Source organism: Triticum urartu, chromosome 6A (genome assembly GCF_056163025.1).
Source record: "Triticum urartu cultivar PI428250 chromosome 6A, HENAU_Tu73, whole genome shotgun sequence".
Taxonomy (NCBI): Eukaryota; Viridiplantae; Streptophyta; class Magnoliopsida; order Poales; family Poaceae; genus Triticum; species Triticum urartu.
Window position 1 is genome coordinate 457,878,611 of NC_141878.1, and position 13,892 is coordinate 457,892,502.

The window sequence follows — 13,892 nt, forward strand, 5'->3', positions numbered from 1 at the left end:
GGGGTCCCGAACTGTGCGTCTAGGATTGATGGTAACAGGAGACGGGGGACACGATGTTTACCCAGGTTCGGGCCCTCTCTATGGAGGTAATACCCTACGTCCTGCTTGATTGATCTTGATGAATATGAGTGTTACAAGAGTTGATCTACCACGAGATCGTAATGGCTAAACCCTAGAAGCCTAGCCTGTATAACTATGGTAATGAGTATATCCTTTCCGGACTAACCCCTCCGATTTATATTGACACTGGGGGAGGGGAATCTAGGGTTACATAGAGTCGGTTACATAAAAGGAATCTTCATAGTCGGTCGCCAAGCTTCCCTTCAACATCAAGGAGAGTCCAATTCGGACACAGGTACTTCTTCGGCCTTCATGTCTTCACAACCCATCAGTCCGGCCTATGTACAATAGGCCGAACGCCCGAGGACCCCTTAGTCCAGGACTCCCTCAGTAGCCCCTAAACCTGGCTTCAATACGAGGAGTCTAGCGCGCAGATTGTCTTCGGCATTGCAAGGCGGGTTCCCTTCTATCCGAAGTTCAAGATAGTCTTCGGATGCGATGATAGCATCCGAACCTGTCACACACACATACCATACATAACCGCAGAGAGAATATATTTTTACACGAGTCTAATTTGCTGACAGCTTTTTACAACATGACATCACGTCTGCCCCGTCACAATTCCAAACCGCTTTCATGTTTGGACACCCCACGTCCCGAGAAGCGGTTGCCATTGGCACGTCTTGTCAAAGCATAGATCGTGTCCCCTTATCGCGGGATTCTCATCATTGCGGGCATGGGTAACCCAACCGTGTCGCTTATACACCCCTTGGGAATAGGCGAATCTTAAGGCGAGTGAGGAGGCGTTTAATATTCGTTGCCTTTATAAGGGGATAAGGATTCCCTCTTCCTCTCCACGCCCTCTCTCTGTCTCCACCTTTCCAATCTCGAGCTCCAGTGCCCAAGTTCTCATCTCCTTTCCACTCAAGCAACCATGTATGGATCTGGAGGTCAAGGCAAGTGGATGGTATCCTCCGTCAAGGAGGAGAACATTACGGAGCTTCGGGCGGCCGAATACTTGGCGAAGGAGATCACTCACCGCTTGCCGACCAAGGGAAAAGTCGTCCCCACGCCGAAGCCCACCGAGAGGGTAGTGTTCATCCCCCATTTCTTCTGCGGGCTAGGGTTTCCACTCCACCCTTTCGTCCGCGGGCTGATGTATTATTACGGGATAGATTTCCATGATCTGTCCCCGAATTCCTTCCTCAACATCTCGGTGTTTATCGTCGTGTGTGAGGCCTTCCTCCGCATCCAACCCCACTTTGGGCTATGGCTCAAAGTCTTTAACGTAAGCCGATGGTGGTGGATGGCCAGCACGCGGAGTGCGGAGGAGCCATGGTGAGCAAGCTGTCCAACGTCTCCTGGCCCAAAGGTACTTTTGTGGACACGGTAAAGGAGTGGGAGAAGCAGTGGTTCTACATCACAAAACCTCGCGGTACCACCTGGGCTGCAGCTGCCGAATTCCGCTATGGCGCTCCCATGCGACTCACCTCCTGGGTCAAGAAGAGTCTGTACTGGGGTTCCCCTGATGAGGTGATAGCACTGCAGACGTGCATTCAAAGCATGGTAACCAAGAACATCAAGCTCGTTGATGAGATCCAAGTGATGCTAGTTCGCCGAATCCTTCCGTGCCAGCGTCGAAGCCATCCTCTGTGGGAGTTCAGCCCGAAGAAGCACCAGACCCTGGTGAAGCTCTTCGAGACTACTCACGAAGGTGCATGGAAGTTGCTCTTTAAGGGCAACAAGAAACCGCCAGCCGCAGATTCAGATCGCGGGCACAATGCTAAACACCTCGCTAGCGAGGTATGTCTTTTTTGATGCATTCTCCACTTGTTTGTTTCAAGGATGATGCCTGAGATTTTATTGTTGCTTTTTCAGGACTGCATGTAGAGGGCGAAGCGGATCTAGTGTCCGGCTCCGCTGCCTGTAGAACCGGCAATCCCGCGTCTAGCAAAGATGCTAGTGTCGGCGCCTTATAAGGCGCCGGAGAAGAAGGCCAGGAAGAAGGCCAAGGGGGCCAAGAGTGGCCCCCATCGCAAGGGCACTTCAGACGGGACGTCCGAAGACGACGAAGCTCATTCCTATGTCCGTGAGGACTATGGCAAGGAAGAGGAGGTGGAGGAGGAAAACAATCCTCCCCTGGGGAGAGGAAGAAGAAGAGGGCGGCTTCGGCGCATCCGGAGGCAGAAACGCCTAAGAAGGGGAAGGGCGCCCCAGCAATCAACACTGCGTGGGATGTTGATAGCAGTCCAGAACAATGCCCCCGCACTAAGCCCCAGACCGCATCGTAAGTGACATGGCTCGCTCATGCACGCATCCAGCCCTTTCTCTTCATTATCTTGACATAGTTAATTGTACTATTGCAGTCCGGCCCGCGACCTTATCCAGCGATCCTCATCTGGAGGTTCGTTGGCTCCATCGGAGATGGCGAGCGTGTCGCCACCGCCTGCTTATTCCCCCGGGGCCAGGGACGACATCGAAGTGTTATCCTGAAGGACCGCTCTGAACCGGGGAGGAGCCCAGGACACCGTCCGGGAGGCGCCACAAGGCGAGACCTCCACTGCCGGACACATGGAGGAGCCGATCCCCATGGAGACTGGCGAAGAGGGCCGCATCCAGTCCGGCCCTCAGCCAAATACGATTTCGGAGGCCCATATGGCTCTGGAGTCGGGCGAGCAGCCCCCTTTAAAGGAGGGGGGTGCGCCGCTTCCACCGGTGGCCCCTGTCCATCCAGGGGCACCGGATAACCTGATGGAGGCGCTACGAGGCACCTCCGTTGTGGACGAGCACCGTGTCCTTATGGCTGCGGTGACCGAGAAGGTTCAGTCCGCCAAGAGTGGACTGAATGAAGCCTGCAGCAGCCTGTTGACGGGTTTCGAGGTAAGAAAGAGAGAAAACCCCATGTAGACAGTAGCCCCTGAGACACTGTTCGGTGTTCGGCAAGAAGAACCGGACAGAGGATCAATCTTTTGTTATAGGAGACTAACGTAATATGTATGAATAAGCAGGCGTCACTGTTGGCCGCAACCTCGCATGCTGCCGAAGTATCTGAACTGAGGCAGAGACTGAAGCAAGGTGAGTGACGACTTGCTGTGTGTTCGGAAAGGATAGGCGCTGCATATTGACCGCAGTGTCGTGATATGTGCAGGATCCACGACCGAGGTCGAGGCCCTAAGGGAGGCCCTGGGCAAGGCCGAAGAGAAGGCTGTCCAGCAGCAAGCCCCCCGTAAGAAGCTCAAGGCTCGGGTCAAAGAAGTCCAGCAGGAGCTCCAAGATGCGGTCAAGAAATGCGAAGTCTTGGAGCATGATGCGTCGGTTCAAGGGATCGAACTGTCCAAGGCTCGTCAGAGCACGGAGACCGCACGGAATGAGGCCTAGGCCGCCCTCCAGGAGATCCAGGAGGCCAAGAAGATCACGGCGGGTAAGGCATTTAAGATGCAAAGCAAGTATGCGGAGAAGCAGTACCTTTTACTAACCCAGGTTCGGAGTTCCCCAGGAGCTTTTGCGGATTTACCACGCAGTGTATCAGACGCCGTGGAGTTCTATCGAGCCGAAGGAGGGGGTTCTATGGAGAAGCTATTCTGGTCGCAGTATGCGGTGCCAGAGCATCCCGTGTCCTTCACCGATTAGCTAAAACAGCTGGTGGAGCTGCATAGGGTGGCCAAACTAGCCATGAAGGATTTCATAATCCGGCTATGGCCAGCCGAAGCTATGCCAAGCAGGTACTTCGGACTTGTGAGGTGGATGGTGAACGCCTGTCCTCGGCTGGACGCCGTCAAGCGCTCGGCCTGCATTGAAGGTGCACGCATGGCCTTCGCCTGTTGCAAGATGTGGTGGGCGAAGATGGACGCCATCGAGGTGACCAGAGGGCCACCGGAGGGCAAGGAGCACCGCACACCCGAACGGTATTTTGCGGATATCTTGGATGGGTCTTGCCTTGCGGCAGCACAATGTTCGCGGGATGTTGTATTTGAATAAATGTATTCATGTCGACTTTGCCTTGTATTATAAAAAACAAAGCCTGTTTTGTGATGTAATTTTGGTATGCTTTAATTGTTTCCTCCTGTGCGACCGTGTTGTATGTAATCTAAGGGTTGGCCAGTCGTCGGCTTCTGCCCTCACGTAGGTAGTAGTGAGGTGTTCGGGATGGAATCTAAACAATCTTGATCCAATTATATGGTCCTTGAAGGAGTTGTTTAGCACAACGAACAAGGCAATCAGACAATACGGCTTAAACGCCCTCACTTAGCCATATGAGTTTTATAATAAAGCATGGGCGCAGCCCCTGGTTCAAGCCAGGGTGCTGTCAGCATGTGATCGGGAAGTGTCGATCTTTCGCATAATGCGGAAAAAATCTCCAACGATTTGTAACCCTCGAATAGCTGACCGGCTCTCGCCGTATCATGACAGTTAGTTTTCGGCTTTCTCTACTGAGGTGCTCATCTGGTCAAGGCCAGGGCCCAATCGCTGTAGTTCTCCCTTTACTACCCTAGCCAATTTAGCGGAATGTAGGGTAGCAAGCACAGGAGCCGGGCAACCCAACTATTGACCAAAGACATGATTCGGAGCCAATGCATATAATGCTAAATTCGGGGTGACGAACTTATCTTTAAGGATTGTTCGGACTTTGTTGTCGTGTCATGGGGCGACAGGGAGCCCCTGGCAAATATGAAACGTACGAGAGTGTACGGTTGCTAGGAAATAAGTAATATAAAGGAAAACAGAGGGAGAATGGAGATAGGGTCTGGAGCCCTTGAACTTGAATCATGAACTGTTCCCATTATAGTTGGGTTAATGCGTCCAAGCACATTGGTACAAAATAATGCAATAAGCAACCAGCTATTTGACATGCCATACCCGAAGGCGAGCTGCGCGTGGGTCTTGAAAACGGTTAGCCTCTAGGGCTTCCCATGTACGCCTGTGTTTCGTGTCAATCCGGTGTGTTTGTCCTTTGACGGGATCATTAATCAGACCGTTGAAGGAGGCCCCCATAGGAGAAACCCGAAACAAGGGAAAAGGAGATAGTAAAGTTATATGTGTGTCCGGGATCGGTCTGGCCAAATCGTGGATCCCGGGATAGCTTGTTTTCGGCGTTCTAGGAACGGGGGTCCCCAGACTTGCCTGCCTGCGGCCTGCGGCGTGGCTCAAAGGAGGGCCCAGCACGGCCCGTCTTCACCAAGACAAACCCAAGACCCTCGCGAGGGGCCAAGCCTCGCGGGGCGGACGACGCGGAGCTTCCTCAGGCACGGCCTCATCAGGCTGGCTCACGAGGGGGCGGAGAGATCAAGGCGGGGTACCTCACAAGGTGCCCGTGACGCAAGCCATGACGATTCAGGGCGCCAGGCGGGTGCCAGCCCGCGCAACGTCCTCCTTCCCTCTTTGGTGCAAAGGGGGCAAGCGCAGCCGCGGAGTACCAAGGCATCAGGCAAAGGTTGCCATTTTGGTGCAACGAGACCAAGACCAGGAGGACTACGAGACGGAGGTTACCGTGGAGCCCAAGACAGCGTCATCACCAGAGCTTTGCACAGGCGAAGACTGCTTTTGTTAGGATAGCTGATACTTGCTGTCCCCCTTCAAATTAGCCCGCCATTGTTGGCTCCCTTCCCGCTCAATTTTTGGGGAGAGGACCAGGGCCTCTATAAATTGGACTAGCCACCCCCAGGGTAGGGAGGATCGAGAATCAGCCAACCCAGAAACAAGCTGGGGTCGAAATCAGGGTCGGTCAGTTGGAGGAAAGCAGAGAGAGAAAGAGAGAAAAACGTGACTGAACTCCTCCGAGCAGTTCATCGCCCCAGCCAAGAACAGACCCTCGCGAGGCTGTTTCCCTTGTATAGTTCATCATCATCAGCCCAAGAGGTAATCCACCACACCACACACTGGAGTAGGGTATTACACCACAACGGTGGCCCGAACCAGTATAAACCCCGTGTCTCTTGTGTTGTCCTTTCCTTAGTTTAGATGCTAGCATGGCAGAGGGGTGCAGGTAGGTAGGGGGCGAAATCTCCGCGCGCACCCCAGTGTTCGAACCTCAAGGGTCTGCCGGAACCCAAAATCCGACATTTGGTGCGCCAGGTAGGGGTGCACCGGAATTCGTCTTCCACCGCCCCGTTCTCGTCCGACCGTCACGCCCATGTCTGACGCTCGTCGGGCCCGCGCCGAGCGCCGGGCTGCACTCGCTTCCCGCGTCGCCCGGACGGCCCCTGTCGGCGGGCATCCACGCCGTTCCCCGTCACCTGCCGTCAACGCCGCCACCGGCCCGGCGGGGGACGAGCGGCAAGCATCATCCCAGCATCCGTCCATGCGGCAAGACGGCCGCACCGCAACTCCCTCGCTCACCCCAGCTGGTTCTTCGTCCCGCGCGCTCCGCGCGCCCATGGAGGCTCGAGCTGCACTCATCGTGGCAAACGAGCTCCTGCGCTACCGTCCCGTCGACGACGTCTACGAAGAATGGCTCGACCGCGTCGCCGAGCTCGTCCGCGCCGCAGGAGGCTCTCCTGCGCCGTCTGTTCCACTGCACCACACCCCGCCCCGCGCGGGCGACGAGGCTCCGGCGGCGCCCCGACCGCCTCCTCCTCAAGAAGACGCCATGGCCCCAAGGCGCGTGGCCCCTGGGTGGAACCCGCTCCGTCAGGCGCCAGCGCGGCAAGAGCAGAGCTGCCAAGAAGTCCCTCGCCCGCAAGAAGCTGCCCGGGCGCTCCCTGCTCCAGCACGTCACGACCATGCTCCTGCTCCCGCGTGTCAAGACCCCGCGCTGCTCCCAGCTGCAGCGCGTGGGAACATGCAAGACCAGGCTCTCCGTCACCCAAGGCCTCCCGTGGCCACAGCAGGCTGCCGCGCCTTCACCACCGAACTACGCAGCGTAGCGTGGCCCGGCAAGTTCAAGCCAGACCTGCCTCCTCGCTACGACGGCACGGCTGACCCTGCAGAGTTCCTCCAGCTCTACAAGCTAGGCATCGAAGCTGCCAACGGAGACGAGAAGGTCATGGCGAACTGGTTCCCCATGGCACTCAAGGACGGGGCCCGCACCTGGCTCCTGAACCTGGCTCCAGGCACAATCTCCTCCTGGGAGGAGATGCGCACCCGCTTCATCGCCAACTTCCAAGGCACTCGCGACCGGCCACCTGCCATGAGCGACATGCGCCGCATCAAGCAACAGCTCGGGGAAACCGTGCAGAAGTACATCCAGCGCTTCAACAACGCACGCCTCAAGATTCCCAAGGTGACTGAGGAGGCCATCATCTCGGCCTTCTTCGACGTCGTGCGCGACGTCAAGATGAAGGAGGAGCTGGCGATGCATGAAGACCTGTGCACTTCCTTGGAGCTGTTCAACTTGGCAAACAAGTGCGCCAGGGCTGAGGAAGGACGTCTCTCCCTCCTCGAGCTGCCTGCCGCGGACCCAGAAGAGAAGAAGCCCAAGGCCAAGGACGTGAAGCGCAAGGGGGCTGCCGTGCTCGTGGCAGAACCAGACACCAAGCGGGGCAGAGATCAGCCCGAACCCTCCAAGGGCAGCCGGTACTGTGTGTACCATGACCTCCACACCCACAACACCAACGAATGTCAAGAACTCCGAGCCGTGCGAGAAGGAAGGATTGGCCGTCGCCCCGACCGCAGTGACCGGGACTACGGCCGAGGAGGAGGAAGAAACGCAGGACACTGGGAAGACCGTGGGCAGCGCCAAGGGTGGCGCGACCAACCTCGCGAGGATCGCTGGCAAGACCCGCCTCGCGAGAGAGGATGGAGGGATCAGCCTCGCGAGGGAGACTGGAGGGATCAGCCTCGCGAGGATCGCCCGCAAGGCAACGCAGGCCTCCCACCGCTGCCGCTGCAGCCAAGGAGAAACGAGGACCGCCACCAGGACGAGGAGGCTGGGGGCTTCCAGGAGCCGCGTGCGACCGCCTGCATCTTGGGCGGAGCACAAGCCCCAGCCTCTCAGCGCATCTTCAAGCAGTTCGCCCGCGAGGTGAATGCAGTCCTCCCCAGGCTCGAAGCCACGCGCCCCTCACGTGGTCAGCGTGCGCCATCACGTTCAGCTCAGCCGATCAACTCAAGTGTGCGGCTACAGCCGGAGTCCTCCCGATACTTTGTTCCCCAATCATCAGCAACGTGGTGGTCACCAAGACCCTCATCGATGGAGGGGCAGGGCTCAACGTCCTGTCCGTGGAGACGTTCAACAACCTCCAAGTGCCCTACAGCCAGCTTCATCCAACCAAGCCCTTCTCCGGTATCACTGACGGCTCCACGGTCCCGATTGGGCAGGTCCGCCTCCCTGTCACCTTCGGGGCACGCGACAACTACCGCACCGAGCTCATCGACTTCGACATCGCTCACATTCTCCTGCCATACAACACCATCCTTGGGTACCCAGCGCTGGCCAAGTTCATGGCCGTAACTCACCACGGCCACAACGTCCTCAAGATGCCAGGAAGTGGCGAAGTCATCACAGTGCCCTGTGAAGAGAAGGACGCGGTGTGTTCCCTGGAACGAGCCTTTCAGGCCGCGTCACTGGAAGACCCGGATCGTGGAAGCAGGAGGCCTCCCGAGACCACCCCCAAGAAGAAGAAGACATCGTCCGGCCTGACCACTCAGGAGGAAGGCCCCTCTGGGCCCGCGCCTGCCCAGGGGGAGCCTCCCTCCATCGCATAGGAAAGCATGCCCGGCGCCCTCCTCAGGCAGGGCTCGGGGGCTCTCCCCTGGAGGGCCACCGACCTGGCTAGGGTCATGAGGGAGGCGCTTGGGCACCACATGGGGGTGTGTTTTGAAGCACGTTTCCCTCGAGAAGGAGCAAGGCAAGGAGATCCAGATCCTCAGGAGTTCGTCAGCAAGGCCATTCAGGAGCTACAGGAGTCAAGAGTCATGAAAGGTGGCCGCCGCTTGCCAGCAGCGGCCCCCCATCCAGGCGAGGATGGTGGGCTGCGCGTCTGCATCGACATACCAGGGCTCAACCGAGTCGCCTCTCTGGAGCGCCTCTGGCCCTCGCGAGTGGGGCGCTGTGGAGGTCCACCCCACAGCTACGTTCGCATGCCTTATGGCTTGCCGAACGCGGCTGACACGTACTAGCACCTCATGAGGGGCATCACGGAGGCACGAGAGGCCAGGCGTCCAGCAGCCCTGGCAGAGATGGAGATGGCCCGCGAGGAGCCGCCAGCGCCTCCGGAGCCTCCCGAGGCCCCTAGGCCTGGGGGCTCGTGAGGATTGGCTCCCGCAGCCCACCGAGCCTGCTACACCAACACCCCTTCGTCCTCAACATCATTAGGTGACATCTTTCGAGTTTTACTTCTAGCTAGGAGCGCCCCCAGGGCTGCATTATTCCTAGGCCGCGTGGGTCCGTCCCTGCGGCGTGTATCCCTTCATTCCATGTTGTTAGCTTACCTTGTTGGGGGCGCCCCTCAGGCTGCATGATCCCCAAGCTGCTCGGGCTAGGCCCAGTGGCATGTATCCCATTTGCGTTTATTTCCGATTATGCGTTAGACCCACCATGCTTGATTATTTGATGCCGGTCCACGGCCCCTCTTCTCCTCCATGGCGACCACTTGCACGTTAAAGGGGGGGCACCCGAGCATCGCGACTCAGGGCTCTTACTGGCTCTCCAGCCCTCACCCTCTGGCCTTGTCTATGGCATCGCGACCTGGCATACCAGCTATGGCTGAGACCAGCTTGAGGGCCGGGACCCGAGGACGTAGAGTGCCGACATCTAACCAAATTTGCAGGGACACATCACAAGATAAGGCCCAGTGCCAGGCGCAACCCGCCTAGAGGTAGGGCCCCATGAGTCCCGCGCTGGCTCACGGGTGCCCAGATACACCTCGCCAGGCCCTACCGTGCCAGCCACGTGTCAGGGCGGGGCTGTACACGCCCCGGGGGTTCCTCCCGGAGGGGGCCCCCTCCCACATACCAGTGGAAGCACCATGCTCCGCGCTGGCTGACGACACTGCCGAGGAGCGGCTATGCCCGTACACATACGGTAGCACTATGCTCTGCGCTGGTGATAAACAACTGAGGGTGGCCCCCGGGCCGCATCAACCTCAGGGAGCCCAGAGCTCAGTGTCTAGCCTCATCGTAACGCCTCCCCTCGGGAGTGCCGCGCGAGGGGGCTGGGCACGGGGGCTGCGCCTGGGTCACACCCAGACGCATGCCGCCCAGCCAGGTCCCCCCGGGCCTGGTTCGTCGCGCGTCTCTCCCCGAGCGGAGCCAAGGTACGAAGGCCATTTGAGTGTCAAGGGGGACTCCTGAGCATCGCGACTCAGGAGCCTAACTGGTCACGTAGCCCCTCACTACGTGGCCCCGTCCTGGTTTCCGGTCGGGACCATCGCTGGGTGAGGCACGCGCGCGGCCGGGCTCTGCAGACGTAAAACGGTAGATCCACCCACATCATACCTCCCTACTTGTAGTTCGTGCGTCAAGGGGGACTCCTGAGCATCGCGACTCAGGAGCCTAACTGGTCACGTAGCCCCTCACTCCATGGCCCCGTCCTGGTTTCCGGTCGGGACCATTGCTGGGTGAGGCACGCGCGCGGCCGGGCTCTGCAGACGTAGAACGATAGATCCACCCGCATCACACCTCCCTACTTGCTGTTCGTGCGCCAAGGGGGACTCCTGAGCATCGCGACTCAGGAGCCTAATTTGTCACGTAGCCCCTCACTCCTTGGTCCCGTCCTGGTTTCTGGTCGGGACTATTGCTGGGTGAGGTACGCGCGGGGCCGGGCTCTGCCGGCGTAGAACATAAGCAAGTAGGAAGGAAAAGCGCTAATTTCAAGGAATTCAAAAGCAAATATTACAGTCCACACTATTATTTCAATGCCGAACGCAAGTTTAAACGCCTCCCCGAGGCATGATACGTGTGCAGGAATTAAAAGCAGGACAGGAGCCACGACGGAGTCACTTGGCGGCGGGGGAGCAGCGCGGAGCGGGTTGGCCTCACGGAGCAGCGGGGTCGGCAGCGCCTTGCTCCGGCTTGGTGCTGAAGGCCCGGAACTTCCCCAGCAGAGCCTCCGCGCGACCTTCACGGCCTCGGCAGCGGCAGCGGCACGCTCACCACTCACTGGCTCCAGCAGGCCGTCGAGGTCGACACCGGGATCGCGAAGGTAGATGTGGGTGAGGACCCGCGTCAGTGCTGCAGAAGACAGGACATGCGCCTCGGCCTCGGCCATGGGGCCAAGGCCAAGGGTGACATCTTCAAGAGCGTGAACCAGGAAGGGAAGTAGCTTGGCGGGGTTGTCCTCGGCGCCAGCCAGCAGGCTCTCCAGGCCGCTGTCGTAAAGCGTCCTCAGCGAGGAGCGAGCCTTCGCCTCCAACTCCGTGAAGGCCGCGCGGTCCTCGACAAGAACCAGGGCCTTGCCGTCCAGCTCGGCCTTCCTCGCCCCCAACTCCTGCTCCAGCGCGCCTAGGCGGTCGCGGCGCTTCCTGAGCTTGGCCTCCCGGCCCTCGACGGCTGCCTCGCGAGCCTTCATGCCTTCTTCCTGCTCTTGGCGAAGGCGGACCTCTTTCGCGAGCTGATCCCGCAGGCCTTGCAGCTCGTCCTCCAGCGCCTTGCAGCAACCGCGGACGTCGACCACCTCCCCCAGGGCTGCATCACGAGCATCCTTCGCCTCCAGGACGGCCTGCTTCTCCTCGTCGCATGCCGTCGAGGCCTGGACCAGTGCCGCCCGAATCGAGGCGTCGGAGCGAACCCATCCAGAAGCCAGCTCCAAACGCCCGGCCACCAAGCGGGGGTCGGCGCCAAGAAGATCCTGCCGCAGTTGGTCCAGCTCAGCAACCGCACGATCCAGAACGGCAGAAGGAGTCGGAGAGACAGCAGCCGGTGGAGTAGGAGGAGAAGGCGGCAGCGCAGCCGCAACATCCTGAGGCGGAGTCTGCCGTGCCCCGATAGCTGTAGTGGCGGCGGCAGGCAAGAGCACCTCGGGAGCCACTTGGGCCGTGGGGGCTGAGCTCGCCCCAGCCGGCTCAGCCAAACCTCGCGAGGACGACCGGGCAGGAGAAGCCTGTGCGTCGCGGTCACCCTCCTTCGCGGGCAGAAGCGCCGCCACAGATGGAACCTCGGGAGCCCCCCTTCGGCTTCTTTGCTGCGGGCGCCAACCTATCCAAAGATGCGGACGTCAAGCCTCAGAAGCAGAGCAAGAGATAAAGACAAGAATCGAATGCTTACGGGTCGTCGCCAGTAAGCTCAAGCGGCCTCCGGCCAAATTTGAAGTTTGAAAGCTGGCTGGAAGGGTCAACCTCGGGAAGCTTGGAGGCGGAAGGTGCGTCCGCGGTTCGCCCCGGGGCCGGGGGAGACCCGCGGGAGATCAGCCCGGTCCTGTCCTTCTTCGGGATCGGGGGCGATCTCCCGCCGTCCTTCTCATCGTCGTCTTCGTCGTCATCCTCATCGTCATCGTTCGGAGAGAGGCGGAGAACGCGGGACCTGCGTCGGGGGAGGGGAGCCCTCGACTCTCCGTCAGTCGCCTCGGAGTCAGGCCCTTTTCCTCGCTCCCCTCCTTCTTCCTCTTTGCTGGAGTCGCCGGAGGGCACGTCCACCGGTTCCTCGGGAGCTTCCAGGGGCACTGGCCCATCCCCGTTGAAGACGGGCATGGACTTCACCACCCGCTCCCAGTCGTTGCGGAGGAACAAGGGCGTAGGAGCACCCTCCAGCCTCGCCACATTGCCCCCGACCAGAGATTGGAGAACCGCAGCCAGGTCTCCATCGGCCAAGGCCGCGGGGCTCGGACAGGGCCCCCACATTGGAAGCGAGTACTGCCGAAGCAGAGCCAGCCGGTGCTCCAGGAACTCCCTCAGCAGCGACGCGCCGGTCAGCTTCGCCACCGCCATGTCGGTCGGCTTTAGATCCGCGTCCATCTTCTCCAACACCATCTTCGCGTGGGGATCCGCGAGCTCCGCTCGACCCCAGTCGCTGGAGCTCGTGGGCTGCTCTGTGGGCAGGATCAGCCGAGGATGGATGCGCCCAGCATCCACCAAGATCCACTTGCTCCTGAAGCCCTCAATCCTCTTCCCAGAGTTCGAGATGGCAATGGCGCCGCCGTACGCGACGAAGCTCACGCACGCGGAAGCAGTCCCACGAGAGGTCCAGAGATAGAAGTAGTGGCGCAGCAAGGCCACTGAGGGCTGCACCCCAACATGTGCTTCGCAATAATAAGCAAAGATTGCTAGGAGAAGGACGGAGTTGGGATGGAGATGCAGAGCCTGTAGCTTGTAATGGCAGAGGACAGAGAAGAAGAACTCGGAGAAGGGAGGCACCAGGCCAGCAACAATGGCACTTACAAAGAGCGGATAGAAGGTGCTCCTTTGACCCTCAGGGGTGGCGGAGCCGGCCTTGAACACCTTCGCCCCGTCGATGCCCCACGCCATCGCCATCCGGCGCAACCGGGCAAGGCCCGCCTCCGACACGTTCGGCGAGTCCAGGGCAGACGAGTACCAAGCTGCGGCCGGGGACTGACGAGGCGCCATGGCTCCCTAGGTCGCGCGGTCAGAGCAGATCTGGAAATCTCGGAGGAAGGAAGGAGATACGCAAGAAAGGGGATCTGAGCAGCAACCGGACAAAGCAAGAAGCAGGGCCTAGGCGGATGCCACTCCTTTATCAACTCGCGCGGTTGCTAAGGCGCCCACGTCCAGTCAACCGCCATGCGGCGCCCAAGGCCGTAGGCTGTTAGGGCCTGCGGCGCTTCGCTCTTGCCCTTCCGCCTCCCTGCACAGCCAAGCCCGGGCGCGCCTTGGGCCTGGGGGCTACTGTCGGCATTCTGGGAACGGGGGTCCCCAGACTTGCCTGCCTGCGGCCTGCGGCGTGGCTCAAAGGAGGGCCCAGCACGGCCCGTCTTCACCAACACAAACCCAAGACCCTCGCGA